Here is a 25,569-nt window from a genome sequence, read left to right on the forward strand (position 1 = left end):
TTGGCATGATTAATTGAGGTCTTCATTATATTCCAAAACACACAATGGCTGTATAAACGACATCCTTTTGCCTTGTCAAAAACCCCTCTGATCACAGACACCTGGTTTGGTGGTGTTTATCTCTTTAAATGCTAATGAGTTACTCCACAGCCCACGCCTCTTCCGTCCGGGTGTTAAAACAATGCACATGTGTTTCCCAATGCTGGTCCTCAGGCCACACCTCCCAGAATGTTTGAGATTCAACTCATCAGCCTGTCGTTGTGTTAGTTAGGGTGTGTCTTGGGATACACTGGTGTGCTGTATGCCATGAATATAAACATTTAGATGAATGGGTGGTGATGTAACGATGTCACAAGGGGACCTCTGATCGGATCTCTGATCAGATATCTGATCGGCTCAATTTCTTATATGCTTGCAGAGAAACAAAGTTTCAGGTTTTTTCTTTCTCACCCTTTTTGAATTAAAAGATGCACCTGAGATCCGATTATTAGTAAATGTCAAATTTTTATCCAATGAGCCTTTTAATGACTAGCCTGATGCGCACCTCTCCAAAAATGTAACAATGCGTCAACTCAATGGGGACCCTACGTGGACCACAAGCGCTGTGATTGGTCTGTTTGAACCCCTCCCTCAGGTCAAAAAACTCTGCAATAGAGTCATGTTTACTCAAACGCATGTTTGTCTAAGTAAAATATTTGTGCATGTTTGTCTAAGTAAAATATTTGTTCATCTGTATTTAACATCTCAATCTGCAACAAAAGTGACCGTTTACTTGCTGCTATCACTGCTAATGCTTCTCAAACAAGCTCATTCTTCTTCGGCTCATGTCTTTGGTTACACAAGTAACACGCGTGGACACTGACACCTAGTGTTCATTACCTGTCGATGCAGACAACGACGCAGAAGTGTAAATTAACACCGACACGTAACCTACGACGTAGGTCCTAAGTACAACTATAACTTATGCTTAACTTCCGTCATCTCCTAAATGCCTGAGGCTTGACCTTCCTGCAAATGCCAGAGTAGACACTATCCTATTGGCAGATAACTCACCGAAACGTACAACACGCCGATGACGGACGATAGACATCAACGTCAATATGGATAAACCATGGGGAAATTTAGATTTGGTAGTGAAATATCCATTTAATGCCATGGAGAGCTGAACCTAGAGAGAAGCCCCTTCTGAACCCCAAACCCCAGCGTGAAACACACAGAGAAAAAAAATCTCAAAACCTGAACAGAAGCAACAGCTCAAGCAGGAGCGAACCGTAACAGACCCTAAACTAAGAGAAGTGTTCTTGAGCATGTGGAGATGGGCATCAACACTAAAGCGTAAGTTATAGTCGTGCGTAGCCTCTACTCCGTAGGCTACGTGTCGACTTTCATTTACACTTCTGCGCCGTTGTCCGCGACAACAGGTAATAACCACAAGGTGTCAGTATCCACGCGTGTGATACTTGTGTAACAAGAGCCGAAGAAGAATGAGCTTGTTTGAGAAGCATTAGCAGTGATAGCAGCAAGTAAACAGTCACTTTTGTTGCAGCTTGAGATGTTAAATACAGAAGCACAAATATTTTACTAAGATAATTCTTTCAGAGATGCGTTCGAGTATACATGGCTCCTTCGTGGAGGTTTCTGACCTGAGGGAGGGGTTCAAACAGACCAATCAGTTGAGTTGAAGCGTTGTTACATTTTTGGAGAGGTGCACGTCAGGATACAGCATAGGGTACGCGGCACTCCGTAAACTACGCCGTAGGTCCTAGGCAGACTATAACTTCGCTTAAGAGAAGACCACTGTGTCCACGGCACACATCCTGTGTGTATACAGAACATCACACTCAAATACACACACATCCCCTTCATTGACAAACCTTTAACCAGATTGAAAAGAAAGACAAGCTTTCATACATACTAGGAGAAAACATATTCTTTTAACATGTATTCGTGTAAAATGTTTATATTTAATGTGTCTGTGCTTTGGCAATGTAAAAGAGATTTGATCATACAATAAAGTTAAAGATGAGCTCCTGAACTTTCTTGAGTTTCTTGCTGCTAATATGAGGTAAACCAAAGAAAAAAGATACAATTAACAAAAATGCAATAGTGAACACAAGTTCACTTTAAAAAGATATAAATGATATGAATAATTAGGAAAAAAACTTCAAAAAAACCTTCTTCACACTAGAGTGGACCATATAACAAGACTTCAGAAGGAAATACACAAACCCTACTGGAAAGGAAGGATTATCAGTAAAGATTGATCTGAAAAAGGATTTAACTGAAATAATATTCTTACAAACCACAAGGAAAAACAACATTAAAAAGGACAAACAAACTAGCAAAACCAACCATTTCCACTTGATAGAATTAAACCAATAAAAGGACACATTTACAGAAAAATATCTCTACAAACAAGTTGGAAAGAAGAATCAAAACAAAAAGCAAAGGTTTTATACAACCTTTTTATAGTTATAAACTCTACCAACAAACTTGACCAGTAGTCCTTTAGCTCTATGAATAACAAAATAATATTGTTGGACTTAACACCTCTTAATTGGATTACCTGATCCAATAATTTCAATATCAATGACCTTAGAACTGCACCATCATGGCAACATCACAAATGAGGAATGGAGCTCACACCTTCTCCTACTCCCCAGACACCCAGTCTGAGAAGAGCAGACAACAACACAAACTCAAAACACAGAAAGAAAATCCAGAGACACTGAGCAAAGACACTTCAAACAGTGAAGGCAAAACCATCACCACAAATCTGCTCTACTAAACGGAGACACAGCACACAGGCACACAGCCTTCTGAACACTATTCCAATAACACACCAAACATGGAATCTGCAAAGGCAGACAACTGAGTATATTTGAGGACTCAGAAGAAGACCCAGAGAACAGACATCTGACAGTCTGCTTCTACCAAAACGGAACTGTTATGGTACAGGGAAAAGTCTTGGTTACGTCTGTAACCTCAATTCCCTGATGGAGTGAACGAAACGTTGTGTCGAAGCGACAGATGGGGTTCATTCGGCATGCTTCATTCATTCACCTTGTGTTCCGAGGAGCCTCACGACTTTTGCAGAGGGCGATACGCGTTGTGGCATGAGGGACACAATGTTTCGTTCCCTCCATCAGGGAACTGAGGTTACAGACGTTGTGTCGAGAACGACAGATGGGGTTGCCTATGGAAAACGCCACAACGCTGTATCGTGTCACAATCTCTAGCGAAGAGACGGTTTACAGGCCTGGGCGTGTCAGCTCGAAGCTTTCGCAAAACTGTAACCTTCCAGTGTGGTGGTCGGGGGGTCCCAGAGCTTTCTCGGAGAAAGATGGGTACAGCCCTGACCGGTAACCTTTCCAATTTAGCTTGACCAAGAATGAAATTCAGTAATTGAAATTTAATACGTTTTTCCTTCAGATATTTAAAACCAAGAATAAACGTCTTGAGATCAGATTCCTCCTTAAGTTTGACACACAATTCTTGGATCAACACAAATAAAGCACAAAGTCTAGAGCAGTCCATAAACGCATGAAAAACTTTATCTCTTTGAGAGCAAAACGGGCAATCAGAACTATTATTAGGATTTAAAACAGAAATATAAACATGAACTGCAATGGCTCCATGTAGAATTCTCCACTGCAGGTCCCCTGTTCTTTTTGATAATGGTGGTTTATATAACACTCTCCATTCAGGTTTCGCATATAAAAACTGAACGCCATGGGGTATCCGTCTTCTTATCAAGCATTTTCTTATTAAAAACAAGAACACACATTTTATACAAAACTTTTCCTGTACAAGCGAAGAAATCAACAGAAAGGGATCGTCCTTGTTTTAGAAACAACCCTTCACATTCCTCAAGTTCTGGTTGAATTATCAAACAAGGAAAACCATCCTCACTATCAGGGATATTATTCCCAGAGAAAAAATCTTCTAGAATCAATTTTTCTTCACTTGTAAGTGCTTCCATTAACCTAGCTAAATAGCGATTAATTGTACGAATAGATGGCTTAAAACAAAAACTCCTGCTGTTTGTAGGACTAAAAACATAGATGCAATGTCCAGTCTTGCCTGACAAATCAAAGGTTACTTCAACAGCCAGTAACTAGAGAAAAAATTCTCAGTTTTCTGAATATGAAACAAATCCCATACTTTAAAAAGATTTTTATAAAAAGGAGACTTCAAAGGAGATTCAAACTTTTGGGGTCCATCAAAAAAAGAGATCTGTCCAATTCAAACCCTCCAACAGTTTGTAATAGAGCACAGCTGATAGCTTTCCAGCTAACATTCATTGGTCCATCTAAGAGTCTTTGTAAAAAATTCAAGCGGAATGTTGCAATTCTACTTTGCAGATGAATTAAACCTTGGCCACCTTCTTCCTTTGGTAGATACATAATACTCTGTGGTATCCAGTGAAGTTTGTCCCAAAAGAAATTTACAAAGACTGCTTGAATTTCAGCCAACATCCTTGCAGGAGGGTCAGTACATGCCAGTTTGTGCCATAAAAGTGAAGCAACCAGATTATTGATAATAAGTGTTCTAACCGTAACCCTATAAAACGAATTTGGTAAAAGCCATCTCCATTTGTCTAAACGACCTCTTACTTTTTGTAACATTCCATACCAATTTTTTTGTACAACACTGTCATCCCCCAAAAACACTAAGATATTTTATACCCCCTCTACTCCAAACTAAACCTTCAGGCAGAGTTGGTTTTACATCATTCCAATCTCCTATTAGCAAAGCATTACTTTTTTTCCAATTGACCGTTGCTGAGGACCATTTTCCAAATTCCTCTATTAGCTTTGCTACAACATTTACATCATCTTGTTTGTTTATTATTATTACAACGTCATCGGCATATGCTGATAAACAAAAATTTAAATCACAAAATGGTGCTCTTAAAACCTCCAGAAGTTTTCTAATCTTTTGGAGTAGAGGTTCGATAGCAAGTGAATACAACATTCCTGATAATGCACAGCCCTTTCTAATTCCCCTTTTAACCTTGAATGGAGCGCATAAACCACCATTAATTTTAATCAAACTCTCAATGTCACTATAAAGAATTTTTACCATACATAGAAAATGTTTTGGGAATCCAAAAGCTTCCAAAGTATTCCACAAATAGGAGTGCTCCATCCGATCAAATGCTTTCTCTTGATCCAATGACAACAAACCGCATTTAACATCAAGTACTCTGGAAGCCTGTATAACATCTCTAATTAAGGAGATGTTATCAAATATCGATCTGCCAGGCATACAATAAGATTGATCTGGATGGATCACCTGTCCCATTACCTTAGCCAATCTAATTGCCAATGTTTTCGAAAATACTTTACTGTCACAGCATAAAAGTGTGATCGGCCTTCAATTTTTGATCTCAGTAAGATCTCCTTTTTTTGGGAGAAGGGTAACTACTGCTCTTTGGCAGCTCAAAGGCAACTCACCCTTACGTATGCTGTCATTGAACACCTCCAGCAGGTCAACTCCTATCTCATCCCAAAATGATTTATAAAAATCAACCGGAATCCCATCCATACCCGGAGTTTTTCCAGACTTCATACTCTGAAGCGCATTATGAAGTTCTCCTAGGGTTAGGGCCCTTTCTAGTTCTTTGTTAGACTCCTCTGAGATTTTTGGTAGATCTTGTAGGAAACCATTTTTCCCCCATCTACTAGCTCTAGCTCACTTCTATACAGGTACTGATAAAACTGACTTGCCACTTTACGAATCTCCTTAGGATTTGAAAGCAAAGTTCCATCCTCAGAACGTAAAGCATGAAGTATACGTATTTGTCCATTTTTCCTTTCATTTACATTTACATTTACATTTAGACATTTAGCAGACGCTTTTATCCAAAGCGACTTACAAAGAGTTTAGGAGCAATAAGCGAAAGTTCATACAGGAGCCATAATACATTAGGTGCCAATACAAAGTTACTGGTTTCAACAAAAGCTAGACCACTAACTGTTGAGAGAAAGGGTTAGTGTATTTTTTTTCTCATTTGTTTGTCAAGTATTCACAGAAGAGATGGGTTTTAAGTAGTTTTTTAAACGTTGTGAGAGATGTGGTTGAACGGACAGAGATAGGAAGAATGTTCCACCAGAAAGGAGTTGTGAATGAGAAAGAGCGGGAGAGCGATTTACTGCCCTTTTGGGAAGGCAATACAAGCCGCCGCTGGTTTGCTGAACGCAGGGATCTTGATGGGGTGTATGAGTGCAGGAGAGAGTGGAAGTAGGCCGGTGCAGATCCAGTGATAGTCCTGTAGGCAAGCATTAGTGACTTGAATCTGATACGGGCTGCAACCGGTAGCCAGTGAAGAGAGATGAAAAGGGGAGTCACGTGAGCCCTTTTGGGCTGTTGGAAGACGAGGCGTGCTGCTGCGTTCTGAACCAGCTGAAGTGGTTTGATAGCCTTTGCAGGAAGACCAGCAAGGAGAGCATTGCAGTAGTCCAACCTTGAGATTACCAGGGCCTGGACAAGGAGTTGTGCCGCATGCTCCGTGAGATATGGTCTGATCTTTCTAATGTTGAATAAGGCATATCGGCATGACCGTGTTGTCTTTGCAATGTGATCATTGAAGGACAGCTGTTTATCAAATATGACTCCGAAGTTCCTGGCTGTTTTGGAATGGGTGATTGTGGTATTGCCAAGATGGATGTTGAAATCGTGTTGGAGCGTAGGGTGTGCCGGAAACACGAGTAGTTCGGTCTTGGCAGGGTTCAGCTGGAGGTGATGCTCTTTCATCCAAGCTGAGATGTCCTTGAGGCAGGTATAATGCGAGCTGCTACAGTGGTATCGTCTGGGTGAAACGAGATGTAGATCTGGGTGTCGTCGGCATAACAGTGATATGAGAAGCCATGTGCCTGTATGATGGGTCCCAGTGATGTTGTGTAGATGGAAAAAAGCAGCGGTCCAAGCACCGACCCCTGAGGGACCCCAGTGATCATGTGGTGAGCCGTGGACAGCGAGCCCCTCCATGACACCCTGAAGGATCTGTCGGAGAGGTAGGATTTGAACCAGCAGAGGGTAGAGCCTGTGATTCCTAGTGATGACAGGGTTGCTAGCAGTATCTGGTGATTGACAGTGTCAAACGCTGCAGATAGGTCTAGCAGAATCAGGACAGAGGATTTAGATTCCGCCTTGGCTAGCCGCAGTGCTTCTGTGACCGATAGCAATGCAGTCTCAGTGGAGTGGTTTGTTTTGAAGCCAGACTGCTTGTCATCCAGTAGTTTATTCTGGAACAGGTAGGAAGACACCTGGTTAAAAACTGCCCTTTCAAGTGTTTTTGCTATAAATGGGAGGAGAGAGACAGGTCTGTAACTGTCGGGAGTAGAAGGGTCCAATGTTGGTTTCTTCAGTAGGGGCGTGACCTGGGCCTGTTTGAAAGTGGATGGAAAAGTGCCGGTGAGCAGGGAGGTGTTGATGATGTGTGTGAGTGCAGGTGTGAGCGAGCTGGCTATGTCCTGAAGGAGATCGGAGGGGATAGGGTCAAGGGGACAGGTGGTGGGGTGGCTGGAGAGAAGCCTGGTGACTTCAGTGTCCTTAAGTGGGGTGAAAGAGGAGAGTTCGATGGTTGAAGTGTGGGAGGTGTTTCCCAAGGTCTGAGGTACAGAGAATTGTTTGCTGATGGATGATGTTTTGTCAGTGAAAAATACAGCAAAGTCTTCCGCAGTCAATGATGAAGTGGGCGGGGGAGGATTGGGGCAAAGAAGAGAGCTTTCATGACCAAAGAAATGTTTAGAAGGTGTATCCATCTGATCAACATCAAAAATTTTGCCCGTACTAAAGCCCCCTGTGCTTTATGATCTAGCAGGTCTTTAAGTTCAGCTTTTTTTCTTAATAAGTCTTCCAAAAAACTGATATCACCTGAAGTCTCCGTCAATTTCTGCAACTCCATTATTTGTTTTTCTAATTCTTTTAATGACAGAGATAATTCTTTTGTGACATTTAGAGTGTATTGCTGTGTAAATTGTTTTATTTTTACCTTTCCATAATCCCATCATTGCTGTATGGATTTAAAATAAGACTTTTTCTCCTTGAAACCTTTCCAAAAGAACTTAAAGGACTCCCTAAAAAGACTTATCATTAAGCAGATGTGTATTGAAATGCCAATAAGCACTTTTAGGTTTCACTGAATTTAAAATAAATGAACATTTCACCATATTATGATCAGTAAATGGTAAAGGTATAACATCACATTTACTAAACATATTCAAATTGTGCTTAAAAACATAGAACCTATCTAATCTGGCTAAAGAAAAATGATTATCATTTCTATGAGCCCATGTGTACTGTCTCTCATTTCCATTCATAAATCTCCAAACATCAGATAAGTCATATTTTTCAATTAAGTGATTTAGACATTTACGTGAAGCCATATGAGGTTCAACATGATTTCTGTTTATATCAAGTTCAAACAAAATGGCAACTCCGCCACTCAAAGTAGAATTATGACTTAAAACAGACAACCCGTTGAATTCTTTCATCCAATCAACAACATTATCCAAACTACTATGTGTCTCTTGCAAAAAAGCAATATCTATATTTTTCTGATCTATTTCCTCAAATATTTGAGCTCTTTTTTTTTTAATTCCTTGCGCCATTAATATTCATAGTAGCAAAATGTACTTCATTCATTATAAATAATAAAAGAAAGAAAATACACTTCCTATGACAATAGCTTGTTTCCATATCATACAGGATCATTTTTTAAGTCACTATTGACCTTTCCCACAATCTTTCTTAATCTATAAACTTCTTTGTTGACAAAGCAATCCCTTGCCATCAAAATTTTTGCTTTATCAACAAATTTCCTCAGATCAGGAAAATAATCTTGCACCTTCAATACTCTCTTGTTTTTGATGTCTTAAGAAAAAGTCTAAAGTCTTCAAGTTCATAACTACGTGCTAGGGATTGACTTTGTGAGAGACCCAAACTACATTCTGAAGAGTCACTGTCACTCTCTGTTTCTTGCATTTCATAATGTTGTGACTCATCGATTTTACTTACTTTTGCATCCAACGGTTTGTTTTGCATTTTTCTCTTAAACAGAACTTTGAAAGACTGCTCCTCTTGGCCCATTTCTAACTGTGCCTCCTCACCAGTTTCATTTACAGACACTTTAGATATTTCATCATTTGTCGTGTCTTTTTGTTTATCTGAGAAAGAAACCATACTCAATGAATCACTAGAATCATTTCCGATTTCCTTAAGAACTGGATCAATTTGCCCCGTTCGAGATGAGACCGGAACAGACTCAATCTCTGTCATTTGCCTCTATCACAGTCGAAACTGTTTCCCGTGCTACCACTTCATCCTGCAACTCAACTCAACTTTATTTATATAGCGCTTTTTACAATTTTCATTGTTACAAAGCAGCTGTACATGAGACACATTGAATACAAGTATGAATTCTAAAGCAGCCCCCCCGGCCAGGCAGATAGTGCAAAACAATATGCAAATGGTGGTGAGAAACCCAAAACTCCCATCGAGAAAAAAAACCTAAGGGGAACCCAGGCCCAACGAGGGGATTCCAGTTCCCCTCTGGCAAAAGCTGCAAAAGCTGCACCACATCATTATTTACACAATTTTTTCCTTCCCAGTGGTGATAAAAATCGTGTAGCTGAAATCATCAATCCGGAAATTAAGTGTCAAATCTAAATCCATGTCATCTGGAATAACCATATAGACAAAACGCCTAAAGGAAACTATATGTTTCAATAAAGGTTATTTGCTACTGATTGGCATCTTTTTTATTGGTGACGCCAGTTTTCCATAAGGTTACAAAGCTTGTGATAGAATCTCATCACTCACAAAAGGTGGCACATTTGATGAAGTTACTTTTTTGGCGGGAGAGAGAGAGAGAGAGAGAGAGAGAAAGAGAGAGACAGAGACAGAGAACAGAGAAAGAGAGAGACTTAATCTTCCTAAATACAGGTATATTTCCCACAATCTGGAACCAAGGTCTCATAACTCCAATCCATAAAAGTGGAGACAAATCCCACCCTTATAATTACCTCAGAATATGTGTAAACAGCAACCTAGGTAAACTCCTCTGTAACATTCTTAACAGCAGACTTCTCAAATTTCTAAACAACCAAAACATCCTGAGAAAATGCCAAATTGGTTTTTCAACCCAAATACCGCACATCCGATCATATATACACTCTTCGTACCTTAATTGACAAAGAAACAAACCAAAAGAAAAGAAAGCTCTACTCATGCTTTGTTGACTTCAAAAAAGCTTTTGACTCAATCTGGCATGAGGGACTTTTTCTTCAGTTGATTCAATGCGGAGGAAAAACCTACGACATCATCAAATCAATGTACACCAATAACACATTTTCAGTTAAAATTGGCAACAAGCACACAGACTTTCTCTCCCAGAGTCGTGGAGTGAGACAGGGCTGTAGTCTAAGTCCTACACTATTTAACATTTACATGAATGAATTAGCTGGAGCTCTAGAACAGTCACCAGCACCCGGCCCGACCTTACAAGACACCGAAGTGAAATGTCTCCTGTTTGCAGACGATCTGGTGCTGCTGTCACCCACAAAAGAGGGTCTACAGCAACATCTGGACACCCTGCACACTTTCTGACAAACTCTACAACCCCAAACATGCCCAAGTCAACCCCAAACCCCAGCCAGACTAAACCAAATGATGAAAAGACAAAAAGAGAAATATCTCAAACACTGGACAGAAGCAACAGCTCAGCAAAGTAAAGTGGAATGCTATCTGTCACTAAAGAGAGAATATAAAGTGTCAGAATAGCTCACAAGCGTATCAGACCCTAAACTAAGAAAAGTGTTGAGCATGTACAGACTCAGTGATCACCAGCTCACTGTAGAGACGGGCAGACACAGACACACATGGACACCGAGAGAAGAGCGACTGTGTCCACACTGCACACACAATCAAGTGGAAACAGAGCTGCACTTTCTCCTCTCCTGTCCCAACTACACACACATCAGAGAAACATTCTTCCCCCAGTTTACAAACTTACACAAAGACTTTGACCAGTTTCAACAAAAGGACAAGATCTCATACATACTGGGAGAAAAGTCAAGAAGCTCAAACCTGCTGCAAGATATGTCAAGTCCTGCCACGACCAAAGAACAACCAGCACAACACAACACAACACTGACAGGACAACACACACAAACTGACACTATCACCCTCATTGAGAACTTTAATTAAAACTCTTTTTCTGTTTATATTGAGATGTGTATATATATAGATTTTTACTTATAGACTTTTAATTTTATTCTATCTTATTTTTGATCTTAATCTGTATTTCTGCATGTTTATATTTAATCTTGTGCTTTTGCAATGCAAATTTTCTTTTATCATGCCAATAAAGCTCCTTTGAATCTTGAGAGAGAGAGATACAGAGAGAGAGAGAGAGAGAGAGAGAGAGAGAGAGAGAGAGAGAGACAGAGACAGAGACAGACAGAGAGAGAGAGACAGAGAGAGAGAGAGAGAGACAGAGACAGAGACAGAGACAGAGACAGAGACAGAGAGAGAGAGACAGAGACAGAGACAGAGACAGAGACAGAGACAGAGACAGAGACAGAGACAGAGAGAGACAGAGACAGAGACAGAGACAGAGAGAGAGAGAGAGAGAGAGAGAGAGAGACAGAGACAGAGACAGAGACAGAGACAGAGACAGAGAGAGAGAGAGAGAGAGAATCACAAAGCTTTTATTTACAAAAAATCATCTTGTTACAATGATATAGCGTCCAAAAAACAAAACAAAAAAACAAAAAATAGAAATAAATCAATAAAGTGTGAAAATTAGTTCATCTTCAAAAATAACACATATTTAACACTCCAAATATTTTCAAAAGAAAGCAGATCATCAATGCTTTTATAATAATAAAAATCAATTAAGATTCTAGATTGCACCAGATTAAAAAACAATACAACATTGTTTTGTATTACATCTTGCTCAATTTTTTTTCTCCTGCTCAAATAGATGGCCATTTTTGCTTGTCCCACCACAAAATTAAGCAGTTGACATACAAACTTTTTTTTTAGGACATATTTACATCCTAAAATGAAAAACTCTTGTGAGAATACCTCATTACATTTTTTAAAAACATCTTTTAAAACAGAAAACAGTGGTTCCAGTCTACAACAGTTTAAAAAAGCGTGAAAAATAGTTTCTCTGTCATCACAAAAAGGACACTTATCAGTGCTTTCGGGATTTAAAACAGAAGTAAAAGCATTAACTGCAATAACACCATGAACAATTCTCCATTGTAGGTCTCCTGTTTTTTTGGTCAATGGTGGTTTGTAAAAAATTCTCCATTCTGGTTTTTCGTCTTCAGTCAACTTAAAAAAAACACGCCAAGGTGTGTCTATCCTATTATTCAACTTTTTCTTGTTAAAAACAATTACACAGTACTTATACAAAAGTTTTCTGTCACATGAAACAAAATCAACACTCAAAGAATCAACTTGTTCAAGGTAAAAACCAGCACACCCATCCAATTTAAGAGAAAACAACAAACCTGGAAAAACCTCTTCCGGGTCTGGATTACACAGTTTGTTTTTATAGTCCAATAGCAAAAGTCTCTCTTCATCACTTATAGCACATTCCCATCTCTGAAGAAGTTGTGCTATAACGCGAGTAGAATTGATTCCAAGACATCGAGATGTTGCTTCCTTGTTTTTAAAATCAAGTCCAGCTACTTCCAGCAAACGGCCAAGAGTTACTATCTTATTGTCAATAAGTGCTTTGTTTAGTCCGGGAAGGAAAAAATGGTTTGTTAAGTCCAAACGCTTCCCGTGGATTAAAGGTTCTTCTAGTAGCCAGTAAAGAGATGTTGAGTCTTCCTCTTTTTGGAAAGTAAAAAGATTCCACACTTTAAAAACATTCCTATAAAAAGTAGGTAACATAGGAAAACTTAATTTCAGTGGCTCCATCAAAAAAATTGTCCTGCCTAAATTAAAATTACCCAACCTGTTCAAAATCAATCTTGCTACAGCATTCCAGTTAAAAACATCTGAAACAGTTAAAAGTCTTTGAACAAAATGTAATCTGAATGCAGCTATTCTACTTTGTAGATGTATCAGTCCCTGACCACCTTCTTCTTTGGACAGAAATAAAACACTTTGCGGGACCCAATGCAGCTTATCCCAGAAAAAGTCCACAAGCAGTGCTTGTAGTTTTGTTAACAAAGTTAACGGGGGATCTAAACAAGCAAACTTGTGCCACAGCGAAGAAGCCACTAAATTAGCAATTAGAACTCGCCCTCTAAAAGACATTTTTGGAAGCAACCATTTCCATTTCTCAAGTCGACCTTTAACTTTATCAATTATACCCTCCCAGTTCTTTTGTGTAACTGCTTCATCTCCAATAAAAACTCCTTAATATTTAAAACCAACTTTTCCCCACTCTAGGCCCATAGGAAGTTTTGGTTTATCATATTTCCAATCACCTATTAAAAAAGCTTCACTTTTTTCCAGTTTATATTGGCCAGTTTATATTTTTTTTAAAGTTTTCAACAAATTTAATAAAGCCTTAATATCACTTTGTCCATTGATACATACAGTCACGTCATCTGCATAGGCCGACAGTGTGAATCTATTCCTACATTCTGGTAAAGAAACACCTTTAAGCTTACACCTTATCTGATTTAGCAAAGGCTCAATTGCTAAAGAATATAACATACCAGATAATGCACAGCCCTGCCTTATGCCTCTAAAAACTGTAAAAGGAGTACATAAACCACCATTTACCTTTAAAATACTCTCAACATCATTATAAAGAACTTTGATGTAGTTAATAAAACTATCACTAAAACCAAAAGCATTTAGAACCTTCCATAAAAAACAGTGTTCTACCCGATCAAAAGCCTTCTCTTGATCTAACGAAATAAAACCACAATTTAAGTTTAGCATCTTGGAAACTTCAAAAAAATCACGAATAAAAGAGATATTGTCAAATATCGATCTACTTGGGACACAGTAGGTTTGATCAGGATGAAAAACAATATCCATTACATTAGCCAGTCTATTAGCTAAGATCTTCGATAAAAGCTTATAGTCGCTGCAGAGCAAGGAAACCGGACGCCAACACTTTATATCTCCAAGATCTCCTTTTTTCGGTAGGAGGGTCAACACAGCTCTTCGGCAACTTTGAGGCAGTTTACCCCTTGCCAGACTGGTGTTCAACACTTCTAGGAGATCTTCTCCTATTGTCGACCAAAAAGACTTGTAAAAGTCCACTGGTATACCGTTGATACCTGGTGTCTTTCCAGACACCATCCCTTGAAGTGCCTTCTGTAGTTCACTCATACTCAGAGGGCCAGAAATTCCAGTGTTGATGCTTTCAGGCACCTGAGGTAAGTTCTCAAAGAAGAACTCACCCTCATATTCTGGCTCTACAGCAACTTCACTTTTATATAAATTCTCATAAAACCCAACTGCCCTCTGGCGAATATCCGAAGGATCTGTCAAAAGAGTTCCAAATTCAGATCATAAAGCATGAATGGTTCTACTTTGACCATTCTTCTTTTCTAAATTAAAAAATAATTTAGTTGAGGCATCCATTTGATTCACATTATGAAACTTCGACCTGACCAAGGCCCCCTGTGTCCTAGAGCCAAGTAGATCAGCCAATTTTGTTCTTTTATCTAAAAGTAAGTGTAAGAAACCTCTTGTACCAGTAGACTCTGCCAATTCTTGAAGTTTTAAAATATCAGCCTCCAAGACACTCATCCTAAAAGTAGTCTCTGTAGTGATGTTTCGAGTAAACTGTAAACAAAGCTGTTTAATTTGGGTTTTTCCTACATCCCACCATTGTTGTATAGAGTTATAAAAACCTTTCTTAGTTTTAAAATCCATTCCATTTTCTACCGCTTATCCGAACTTCCTCGGGTCACGGGGAGCCTGTGCCTATCTCAGGAGTCATTGGGCATCAAGGCAGGATACACCCTGGATGGAGTGCCAACCCATCACAGGGAGTTTTAAAATCCTCCCAAAAAAAATTAAAACATTCTTTAAAATGTTTGTCACTTAATAAAGAAGTGTTAAATTGCCAATAAGCACTTTGGGGTTTTAAAAGATTTATAAAAACTGAACATTTGACCATACAATGGTCAGAAAAACTAACAGGTACAATGTGACAGTTCCTTCTAACATTATAATGGTGTTTGAAAATGTAAAATCTGTCTAATCTTGCCATAGAAATGATTCTATCACGCGCATGAGTCCAAATATACTGTTTTTGCATGCCCTTTTGTCGTCTCCAAACATCACACAATTCATGCATCTTAACAAATTGAATCAATCGATTTCTAGAAGGCATATGAGGTTCTAAATGATTCCTATCTAGATTAGATTCAGTGCAGTTAAAATATCCGCCCAAAAACAAAAACTCTTCTTGATTACATTTTTGTAACACAGAACACAATATATTTAAAAATACCATTCTCTCTATTGCAGAGACAGGACAGTACACACAAATAAAAATAATAACATTCTTGTCATAGTTTGCTCTTATTTTTAAAAGTCTACCTTTTACTATTTCTTCTACTTGAAAAGAATGTGGGTTAAAACTTTTCGCAAAAAGAATGGCTACTCCACCACTAAGTGAAGTATTATGACTCAAAAACGAAAGCCCACCCCACTCTCTAACCCAATCAGAAGCATTTTTTAGATCACTATGAGTTTCTTGCAGCATCACCACATCTAACTTATTTTGTTTCACAAAATCATAAATTCCCATTCTTTTCTTAAAATCTCTTGCTCCATTAATATTCAAGGAAGCAATATTAATTTCATTCATGTTTAAAAGAAAAGAAGAAAATAAAAAACAAACAAAAGCTGATAAAAACAAAACTAGAAACCCATGCGTCAAGTTTGTCTTTTTAGCTATTATCATTTACAAGATCAGGGTTTAAAATTCTTACAATTTTCTTTAACCGATAAATTTCTTTATTTGTGAACAAGCTTTTTCAAATTGTTTGATGTCTGGAAAGTATTCACAGACACGTACTCCTCTTTTATTTTTCGTTGCTTTGAGGAATATTTTAATGTCTTCTACCTCATAATCACGACTGGATGAAGCTCTTTGAGAAAAACTGAAATTTGAATCCGAAGATTCATTCCCACTTTCCATCCCTTCCTTGTCATCATCATCATCGTCAACAATATTTGTTTTTTTCTGTTTTACACTTTGAACTTCACTTGAACCTTTCCTTTTACCTGGAATTTTAAACGCAGTTGTATCTGATTCTAGATCAACATCGTCACACAGTTCGAACAATTGACACTTCACATTGTCCTTTTTATCCTTTGTCAAAACTGATTCAGTAATGATACACTGACTCCTTCACTCACTATAGCAGTAGCATTCACCTCATCTTCCTGCAAAGACACTACTGGTTCAGTGATATCAGAAACTACATCCTGAGCTTCAGAAACACTACCATTATTCTCTACAACAGTCACCTTTTTTACACTCAAAATGGGAGCATTAGAAGTCCTTGCTACAACCCTTTCCTCATCATCACTGTTTAGACTAACCTCCATGTTTTGCCCATCAGTTGATGCATTATCCTCTTTATTTCTTTTAGGGCAATTCCGAATCAGATGGCCTACCCCACCACAATTAAAGCACTTCATCTTATCCGTTGTGGCATAGAAAACATAATCAAAGTTGTCAACCTTAATGTTAAAAGTCAAGTCAAGTTCTTCACTATCTTTCAAAATCATGTAGGCAAATCTTCTAAAAGAAACTACATGCTTTAACAGTGGTGAAGCAGTACCAATGAGGATTTTCTTGATAGGTGAAACCAGCTTTCCATAGCGGGAAAGAATCTTAACCAGTGTATCATCAGAAACAAAAGGTGGGATATTAGACAAAGTGACTTTTTTTAGGGTGTTGAAAGCGGAAGAACAGGTGTAAAGAGATTATTTACGACAATTCCCTTTTCCACTAATTCGTTTGCTTTTTCAACTGACTTCAAAAAAACCACAACAGCACTATTCATTTTAGATGCCGACACAATACTGTCGTGGCCAACAACTTCACCCATTGCCAAACAACTATCTTCAACACTCACCGCGGCTGCCACTTTAACACCGTGACGTCGCGTGAGATTCTTTAGAACACCAACTCGTGAGTCCGCCATGGCCATGCGAGGGGAAAACCCCACGCAACCCCAAAAAACGAACTAAACAATACAAACAAAAAATAAAAGGTGAAAACAGAAAGGGAGAGAAAAAAAAAGAGAGAGAGAAAAAAAAGAAAAACTCACTCAGAAAAACACGCTCCACACTCACGACGCTCCAAACATTCACGCTCACGCTCACACTCACACCGGAAACGAGAGAGAGAGAGAGAGAGAGAGAGAGAGAGAGAGAGAGAGAGACAGAGAGAGACGGAGAGAGAGAGAAAGAGAGAGAGACAGAGACAGAATTGAAATTAAAATCTCTTTATTACAAATTTCCAAACGTTTAAAAAGACTCCACACCTTGTTTACCTACATGTGTAAAATATCCATACACATACCCACGTGTACTTATACACACAAACATATATATACTCCAAAAAATTTGAGTAAATGGCTGAAAAACAATTCTCCTTCAAACACAGAGCACAATGCACCTTTGTTAGACCATTTAAGTTCAAACATGGGAAGATCGTTCATAGATTTATAAAAATTAAAATCAATCAAAACTCTGGATTTAATTAAGGCTTTAAACACCACTGAGACATCTTGACCATGCTTTTTCTCGATTCGGCTTTTCCTACTAGTATATACAGCAAGTTTTGCCTGACCAACAATAAAATTTAGTAACTGACAATCAAAACGTCTATTCCTTGTGTATTTAACCCCCAAAATAAAAGTTTCAACGGAAAACAAATCATTAAAACAAATAAAAAGACTTCTTAAAATATTAAAAAGTAAATCCAATCTCGAACATTGAGCAAAAGCATGAAAGACCGTCTCTCTTTTAAAACAGAAAGGACAATCAGCACTGATCTCAGGGTTTAAGATAGAAATAAAAGCATTAACAGCAATAGCTCCATGGAGAACTCTCCACTGTATGTCCCCAACCCTTTTGGCTAACGGTGGCTTATACAAGACCCTCCATTGTGGTTTAACATCTTCATCCAAATTAAAAAAAGAACGCCATGGTGTATCAACCTTTTTTTCTAAAACCTTTTTGTTAAAAACCAGGACACACATTTTATACAAAAGCTTTCCAGTGGCAAAAAAAAATTAAAAGACAGAGACTTGAAAATTAAAAAAACACACCATCACAATCACCAAACTTATGAGACATCATAAAGGCTGGAAAAGGATCCTTACTATCAGGGGTTTTTGCCCCTGCAGAATAGTCCCATAACAATTGTCTCTCCTCATCTGTAAGCCTAGCTTGCCATTTCACCAACAGCTGAGCAGTTACACGAGTAGAGATGATTTTCAGCCGAGAGGAAACCTGTTCAGTGTTTGAGAAGGTAGGTCCCGCTACTTTTAGCAATTGGCCCAGGTTGGTAATCCTGCAGTCGGCACTGCAGAGAATTCTATTTAAACCTAGTGTGATGCCGTGACTGTTAAATTACGTCATCAGGAGAGTGTGCTTAACTGGAACCTACCTTATGTTGGACCATACCATTGGTTACAGCAAGAGGGTGTATGATGGGAGATACTCATCCCCTAGAATGGTTTAATCCATCTCAGATTTGGCGGGAAGCCTAGGTGTTTTAAACAGGCATGGTAGGTGCAGAGGAAACCCATGCGAGAGGCTAGGTCTGCTACAAGACTGGCAGAGTCAAATCATGACTTGGAGGACATTGATTAGTGTCAGTGAGGTTTGCTGCTCATCGCAGTTTTTCTTTTTCTTTCATGGTTCAACTAATATTTGTTTGTTGAACATTCATTTTGTTATTTTTATTATTTGTTTAGACCATTCTTTATGAAAACCAGCAACGAATAAATACCTTTAGTTAACTTTCCTCTCAGTTTGTTTGTGGTTGTCTCCATTCTCCATTACACTTTTACGGTCGAAGTCATACTATCTGACACATGGTGGCAGCGGTGGTCCCAGGCAATATGGAGACAATAAAAAATGGAGATAGTAAAGTAGGTTATTAAGAAAGGTTTCGTCTGCAGGCAAGCTGAAGACATTGAAGGACTATTGTACTAAAAATGCCAGCTAAGAAGCAAGATTCATTGAAAAGTGATACAACGGTGGTTAGACCAAAGGTTGGGGCATCTGCTGCAGAGCAACCCATACACATAGACATGGATGGGGATGTGTCTGAAGAGCTTCAAGGCTCTATGAAGGATATACTACAATCATTTCTACAAAAGCAACAACAGAGAGAGGAGCGACTAGAGATGGAGGGTCAACGTCAGGAGCATAAGTGGCGAACATTACAGCACCAGTTTTCACTTCTTCAAGCTGAGGTACATCACGACAGACAGCAAAGACTGTTAACGGACGGAGTACCAGGTCCATCCTTGCAACCATTAGCTACTTCAGGGAGTCCTCTTCCTATAACGCAATCAAGTGTTCAGAGCACGGATAATGTGCTTACAACGGCAAATACACAGGATTATTTGAGAGGAGCACAAGATGGGGCACCGACCAGTTTTTCCACGCCAAGAATGTTGCCTTGGACTAGTGATGAGGATATAGAACATTATTTAACGACTTTCGAACACATCGCACAAGCGTGTAGATGGCCAAAACAAGACTGGGTTTTACATCTCCTGCCTCTCTTGTCGGGGAAAGCGAGAGCAGCTTATGTTCCTATGGACCCAGATAACTCCTTGGAATATGACACCGTGAAGCAAGTTATCCTGGACAAGTTTGAAATTAATACTGAGACTTACAGACAACGTTTCAGGTCGTACACTTTACAGGGGGATGAAACGCCAAAAGAACTTCAAGTGAGGCTAAAAGACTTATATGATAAGTGGATGAATCCCAAACATCGAACTAAAGAGGAGATTGGTGACCAGATCATTTTGGAGCAATTTCTTAAGTTGCTGAACCCAGAGACCAGAACATGGGTGAAACAGAATAACACTACATCTTCAAAACAGGCAGCAGAGGTGGCAGAGACTTTCATAGCTGCAAGGCGATCATTCTACCAGCCAAAACGTTGGAGAACTTTCAAAACCCCATCATCCGGTAAGTCTGGGGATGATTTGAGTGGTGGTTTGAGTAATTCGGTTTTAAATACCCACGGCTCTTCTGTTAACCCTAGTACTGATATTAATAGATATCAGGAAGCGAGTAACCAGTATAAGAGTAAGGCGGTAATCATATGTCATGGTTGTGGTCAATTAGGACATAGAAAAGTAGATTGTTCCTTACAACAGGTCACGAATGCTCGGCTTTGTTATGTACCAAGACCGTTAAAGGCGCTAAAGGAGGCAGAGTTGAACACGGATACCGTCATTCAGGTGAAGATTGGAAACAATGTCTTTAAAGCATTGGTTGATTCAGGTTCAAGCCAGACTTTAGTAAGAAGGGAATGCTTGGATGTGCCAAATATATGTGTACAGGGTAAATTGAGAGTTCGTTGTATTCATGGTGACGAAAGGGAATATCCTAAGACCGATTTGGTAATTGAAATTGAAGGACAGGCTTACCATCTATCAGTTGGGGTTCTGGAGCAGTCACCCTATCCAGTGATTTTTGGGGGGGATGTTCCAGTGCTGGTAGATCTGTTGCAAAATGACAAAGATATAGCGGACGCAAGAGCGGAGAGCCCAGGCTAAGCAGGATATGGTCAGTAAACAGTCTTTTGAAGATTTACCATTTGATGTAAGTTCCAAACCCAGAAAATCAAGACGTCAGAGGCGTCAGGAAAGGTTGGAAGGAACTAAAATGATTGAGAAGTTACACAAACCTCAAGTAAGTGAAATGGAGGATATTCCTCATGATATTGTCGAATTGCAGAAACAGGATAAGTCACTCAAACTTTTGTTTGATAAAGCCAATAGAGAGGGTACCATATCATCAATTTCACAGAAAGATCATTTTGTGATTAAGGATGATAGACTGTACCTGCAAGGCCAGGAAGGAGAGAGATTGGTGGTCCCTGAGTCTATGAGAGTGAAAATCTTACAGCTAGGTCATTCAATACCTTGGGCAGGACATTTGGGACAGCATAAAACCTTTGAGAAAATTGCTGCTAGGTTTTATTGCCCCAGGCTCTATACGGATGTGATAGATTTCTGTAAATCTTGTTCAGAGTGTCAATTGGCACGTCCAGGTAGAAGAGGAGATAGAGCACCCTTAGTGAATCTACCGATTATTGACATTCCTTTTGAACGCATTGCCATGGATATTGTAGGTCCACTGGATAGGAGCAAATCGGGAAACCGATATATCTTGGTTGTTTCAGACTATGCTACCAGATACCCGGAAGCTTTTCCTCTTAGAAACATAAAAACGAGACAAGTGGTGAATGCTCTTGTGCAGCTCTTTTCAAGAGTGGGGTTTCCTAGAGAAATAATTACGGATCAAGGAAGTAATTTTACATCTAGACAAATGAAGCAGATTTACTCTATGTTGCATATACATCGTATTCAGACCACACCATACCATCCCCAGACTGACGGTTTAGTTGAAAGATTGAACCAAACTTTGAAGTCAATGTTGCAGAAGTTTGTATGCGAATCAGGCACAGACTGGGACCAATGGCTACCTTACTTATTGTTTGCCTATCGTGAAGTCCCACAAACATCTACCGGATTCTCACCTATTGAGTTACTCTATGGGAGGCAAGTGCGTGGACCCCTGGATATCTTGAAAGAAGCATGGGAAGCAGACGATGCCAGCGAGCAGGTAAACATTCTGTCTTATGTGATCAAGATGAGAGAAAAGATGGAGTTCACAACAGAAATGGTAAAAGTTAATATGACAAAGGCTCAACAACAACAAAAACAGTGGTATGACAAGTCAAGTAGGAAGAGGACATTGACTCTAGGTCAGAAAGTTCTATTACTTCTCCCATCATCTCACAGTAGCTTGTTAGCTAAATGGCAGGGACCATATGAGGTAAAACGCAAAATGAGCTTGGTTAACTATGAAGTGTTTATGCCAGATCGTCGAAAGAAGTATCAAGTGTATCATATCAACCTCCTAAGACCCTGGCACGACAAGAAACAAGAGGGGTCATAGCAGCTGTGGGCAACAAAGGTGGAAGAAGAAGAGGAGGAATTGAAGGAACAATACTTTCCTGGTATCCCAAATTCACTGCCCTTCCCAGCCATAGAGCACCTAACGGTGGAACAGCAACGAGATTTCTGTGGGCGAGTTCCAGATGGTCTTTTCTGTGATAGTCCTGGAAAAACGGATCTCATTCAGCATAATATTCATCTACGAGCTTTTGAACCCATAAGACAGACACACTGCAGGGTACCGGCACGTTTGATCCCAGCTCTGAATGAAGAGGTAGAAATGATGCTGGAAATGGACATCATAGAACCGTCAAAAAGCGAGTGGTGTAGACCAGTATTCCTGGTACCGAAGAAAGATGGCTCACTTAGATTTTGTGTGGACTTTTCTAAGCTTAATGCAATTTCAGCCTTTGATCCCTATCCTATGCCAAGAGTGGACGAGCTCATTGAACGGCTGGGCAAGGCAAAGTATCTAACAACTCTTGACTTATGTAAAGGCTACTGGCAAGTGCCATTAGCGGATTCAGCTAAAGAGTTGACTGCTTTCCGGGTACCTTCTGGAATGTACCATTTTAAATATATGCCCTTTGGTTTACACGGAGCAGCGGCATCGTTTCAGCGCCTCATTGATCAGGTGCTAAGGGGATTGGACAGTTTTTCAGCAGCTTATATTGACGATATAGTCATCTTCAGTACTTCATGGGAAGATCATCTGATCCACCTGGAAAAGGTGTTTGGTAGAATTCAGTCTTCGGGTTTAGTAGTCAATGCAAGGAAGTGCCAAATTGCTAAACAACAAGTTTCTTATCTGGGTTACGTAGTCGGAGGAGGATACATCAGACCACAAGTGGATAAAGTTCAAGCTATCTTGTCATGTGCGCCTCCAACAACAAAGAAAGGTGTTCGATCTTTTCTAGGATTAGCAGGCTGGTATAGGAGATTTATCCCAAATTTTGCCAGTAGATCTGTAACACTGACTGTTTAACGAAGAAAAACAACCCTGTGAAGGTCAAGTGGACATCTGAGTGTGAGCAGGAGTTCCAAGATTTAAAGGATTGTGTGTGTAAAGACCCTGTGTTACAAAGCCCTAATTTTGATCTTCCTTTTGTGGTTCAAACTGATGCATCTGATTTTGGGCTTGGTGCTGTCTTGTTGCAGGGTGAAGGACAGGATCGACACCCTGATTTTGGGCTTGGTACATTAGTAGGAAGCTTTTTCCTCATGAAACCAAGTATTCAACTATTGAGAAGGAGGCTTTGGCAATTAAATGGGCTTTAGACACTTTGAAATATTACCTGATTGGTAAGGACTTTGTATTAGAGACTGACCACAGAGCCCTCAAATGGCTCAATAGAATGAGAGACACCAATGCAAGAATCACCAGATGGTACCTCTCTCTTCAACCCTTTAAATTCGAAGTCCAATATAGGGCTGGGACATTGAACGTGATTGCAGATTTTTTGTTACGCCACTCATGAGAGCGGCTATTTTGAGGAGGGGGGTGTGTGATGCCGTGACTGTTAAATTACATCATCAGGAGAGTGTGCTTAACTGGAACCTACCTTATGTTGGACCATACCATTGGTTACAGCAAGAGGGTGTATGATGGGAGATACTCATCCCCTAGAATGGTTTAATCCATCTCAGATTTGGCGGGAAGCCTAGGTGTTTTAAACAGGCATGGTATGGTGCATAGGAAACCCATGCGAGAGGCTAGGTCTGCTACAAGACTGGCAGAGTCAAATCACGACTTGGAGGACATTGATTAGTGTCAGTGAGGTTTGCTGCTCATCGCAGTTTTTCTTTTTCTTTCATGGTTGAACTAATATTTGTTTGTTGAACATTCATTTTGTTATTTTTATTATTTGTTTAGACCATTCTTTATGAAAACCAGCAACGAATAAATACCTTTAGTTAACTTACCACTCAGTTTGTTTGTGGTTGTCTCCATTCTCCATTACACTTTTACGGTCGAAGTCATACTATCTGACACCTAGAACAATGCAGTCACTGGCCGAAAAATCCAGACGGGCTCCATTCACAATTGGTTCCTTTAAAAGCCAATAAAGAGAGTTAAAACACTGTGTCCTCTGAATATTGAAAAGGCTCCAAACTTTAAAAAGATTATGGTAAAACACTAGTAATCCGGACATGTCCAACTTGAGAGAATCTAGAAGGAAGAGAGATCTGTCCATCTGTAGTCCCCCCAAGCTTTGCAAAATAAAACAAGCAACAGTCTTCCAATTAGGCTCAGTAGCCCCTGCCAGTAGCCTCTGAATGAACTGCAGGCGAAAAGCTGCAGTCCTGCTCTGCAAATTCAACAGTCCTTGCCCCCCTTCTTCTTTTGGTAAAAACAAAACACTTTGAGGAATCCAGTGTAGTTTATCCCAGAAGAAATCCGCCAGGATTGCTTGTATCTCTGCGAGTAGTTTTGAAGGTGGATCTATACAGGCCAGTTTATGCCACAAGGATGAAGCAATCAAATTATTGATAATTAAAGTACGCCCTTTATAGGACAACTTCGGGGCCAGCCATTTCCACTTGGCTAGCCGCCCTTTCACTTTGTCAACAATGCCATCCCAGTTCTTCTGTACAGTATGTTAATCCCCCAGAAACACTCCTAGATATTTAAAACCTCCTCTTAGCCACGGAATTCCGTCTGGAAGTCTTATGTTTTTTCCAGTCCCATTTCCACACATCACAGATTCACTTTTATTCCAATTGACTTTGGCAGATCATAAAACATTAAAATCAGTAAGTATTTCAAGCAACATATCAACGACTTTCTGATTACTAATGAACACCACAACATCGTCAGCATAAGCAGATAAATGAACATTGGAGTGTACCATAGGGATTTGTAACCCATCTAATTTTAATCTTATTTGTTGCAGTAAGGGTTTAATGGCCAAAGAGTAAAGCATGCCTGAGAGGGAGCACCCTTGTCTTACCCCTCGGCCAACCTTAAAAGGGTTGCATAAGCCACCGTTCACTTTCAGCACACTCTCAACCTCACTGTACAGAACCATGACCAGTTTTATAAATTTTTGGCAAAAACCAAAGGCTGCCAGACATTTCCAAAGATACTTTTGTTCAACTCTGTCAAAAGCTTTTTCTTGATCCAGAGAGACTAGTGCACATTCTAAATTTAATAATCTAGAGACATCAAAAATATCTCGCACTAGAGATATATTATCAAAAATTGACCTGTCAGGTAAGCAGCAGCTCTGATCCGGGTGGATAACTTGATTTACTACTTTTGCCAATCTAATTGCTAAAACTTTGGAGAGCAGCTTATAGTCAGACCAGAGAAGGGACACGGGGCGCCAGTTCTTAATATCCGTCAGGTCACCTTTTTTCGGGAGGAGAGTTAAAACCGCTCTACGGCAGCTCA

The 25,569-nt window shown here is 39.6% G+C and overlaps 1 protein-coding gene across 2 annotated transcripts in view; it reads right to left on the reverse strand.

The window, feature by feature from the left end:
- dlg4b (discs, large homolog 4b (Drosophila)) overlaps nt 1–25,569 on the reverse strand; it is a 118,775-nt gene that overhangs the window by 87,086 nt on the left and 6,120 nt on the right. The window lies entirely within an intron of this gene.

The sequence above is a fragment of the Triplophysa dalaica genome, chromosome 20 (genome assembly GCF_015846415.1).
Source record: "Triplophysa dalaica isolate WHDGS20190420 chromosome 20, ASM1584641v1, whole genome shotgun sequence".
Lineage (NCBI taxonomy): Eukaryota > Metazoa > Chordata > Actinopteri > Cypriniformes > Nemacheilidae > Triplophysa > Triplophysa dalaica.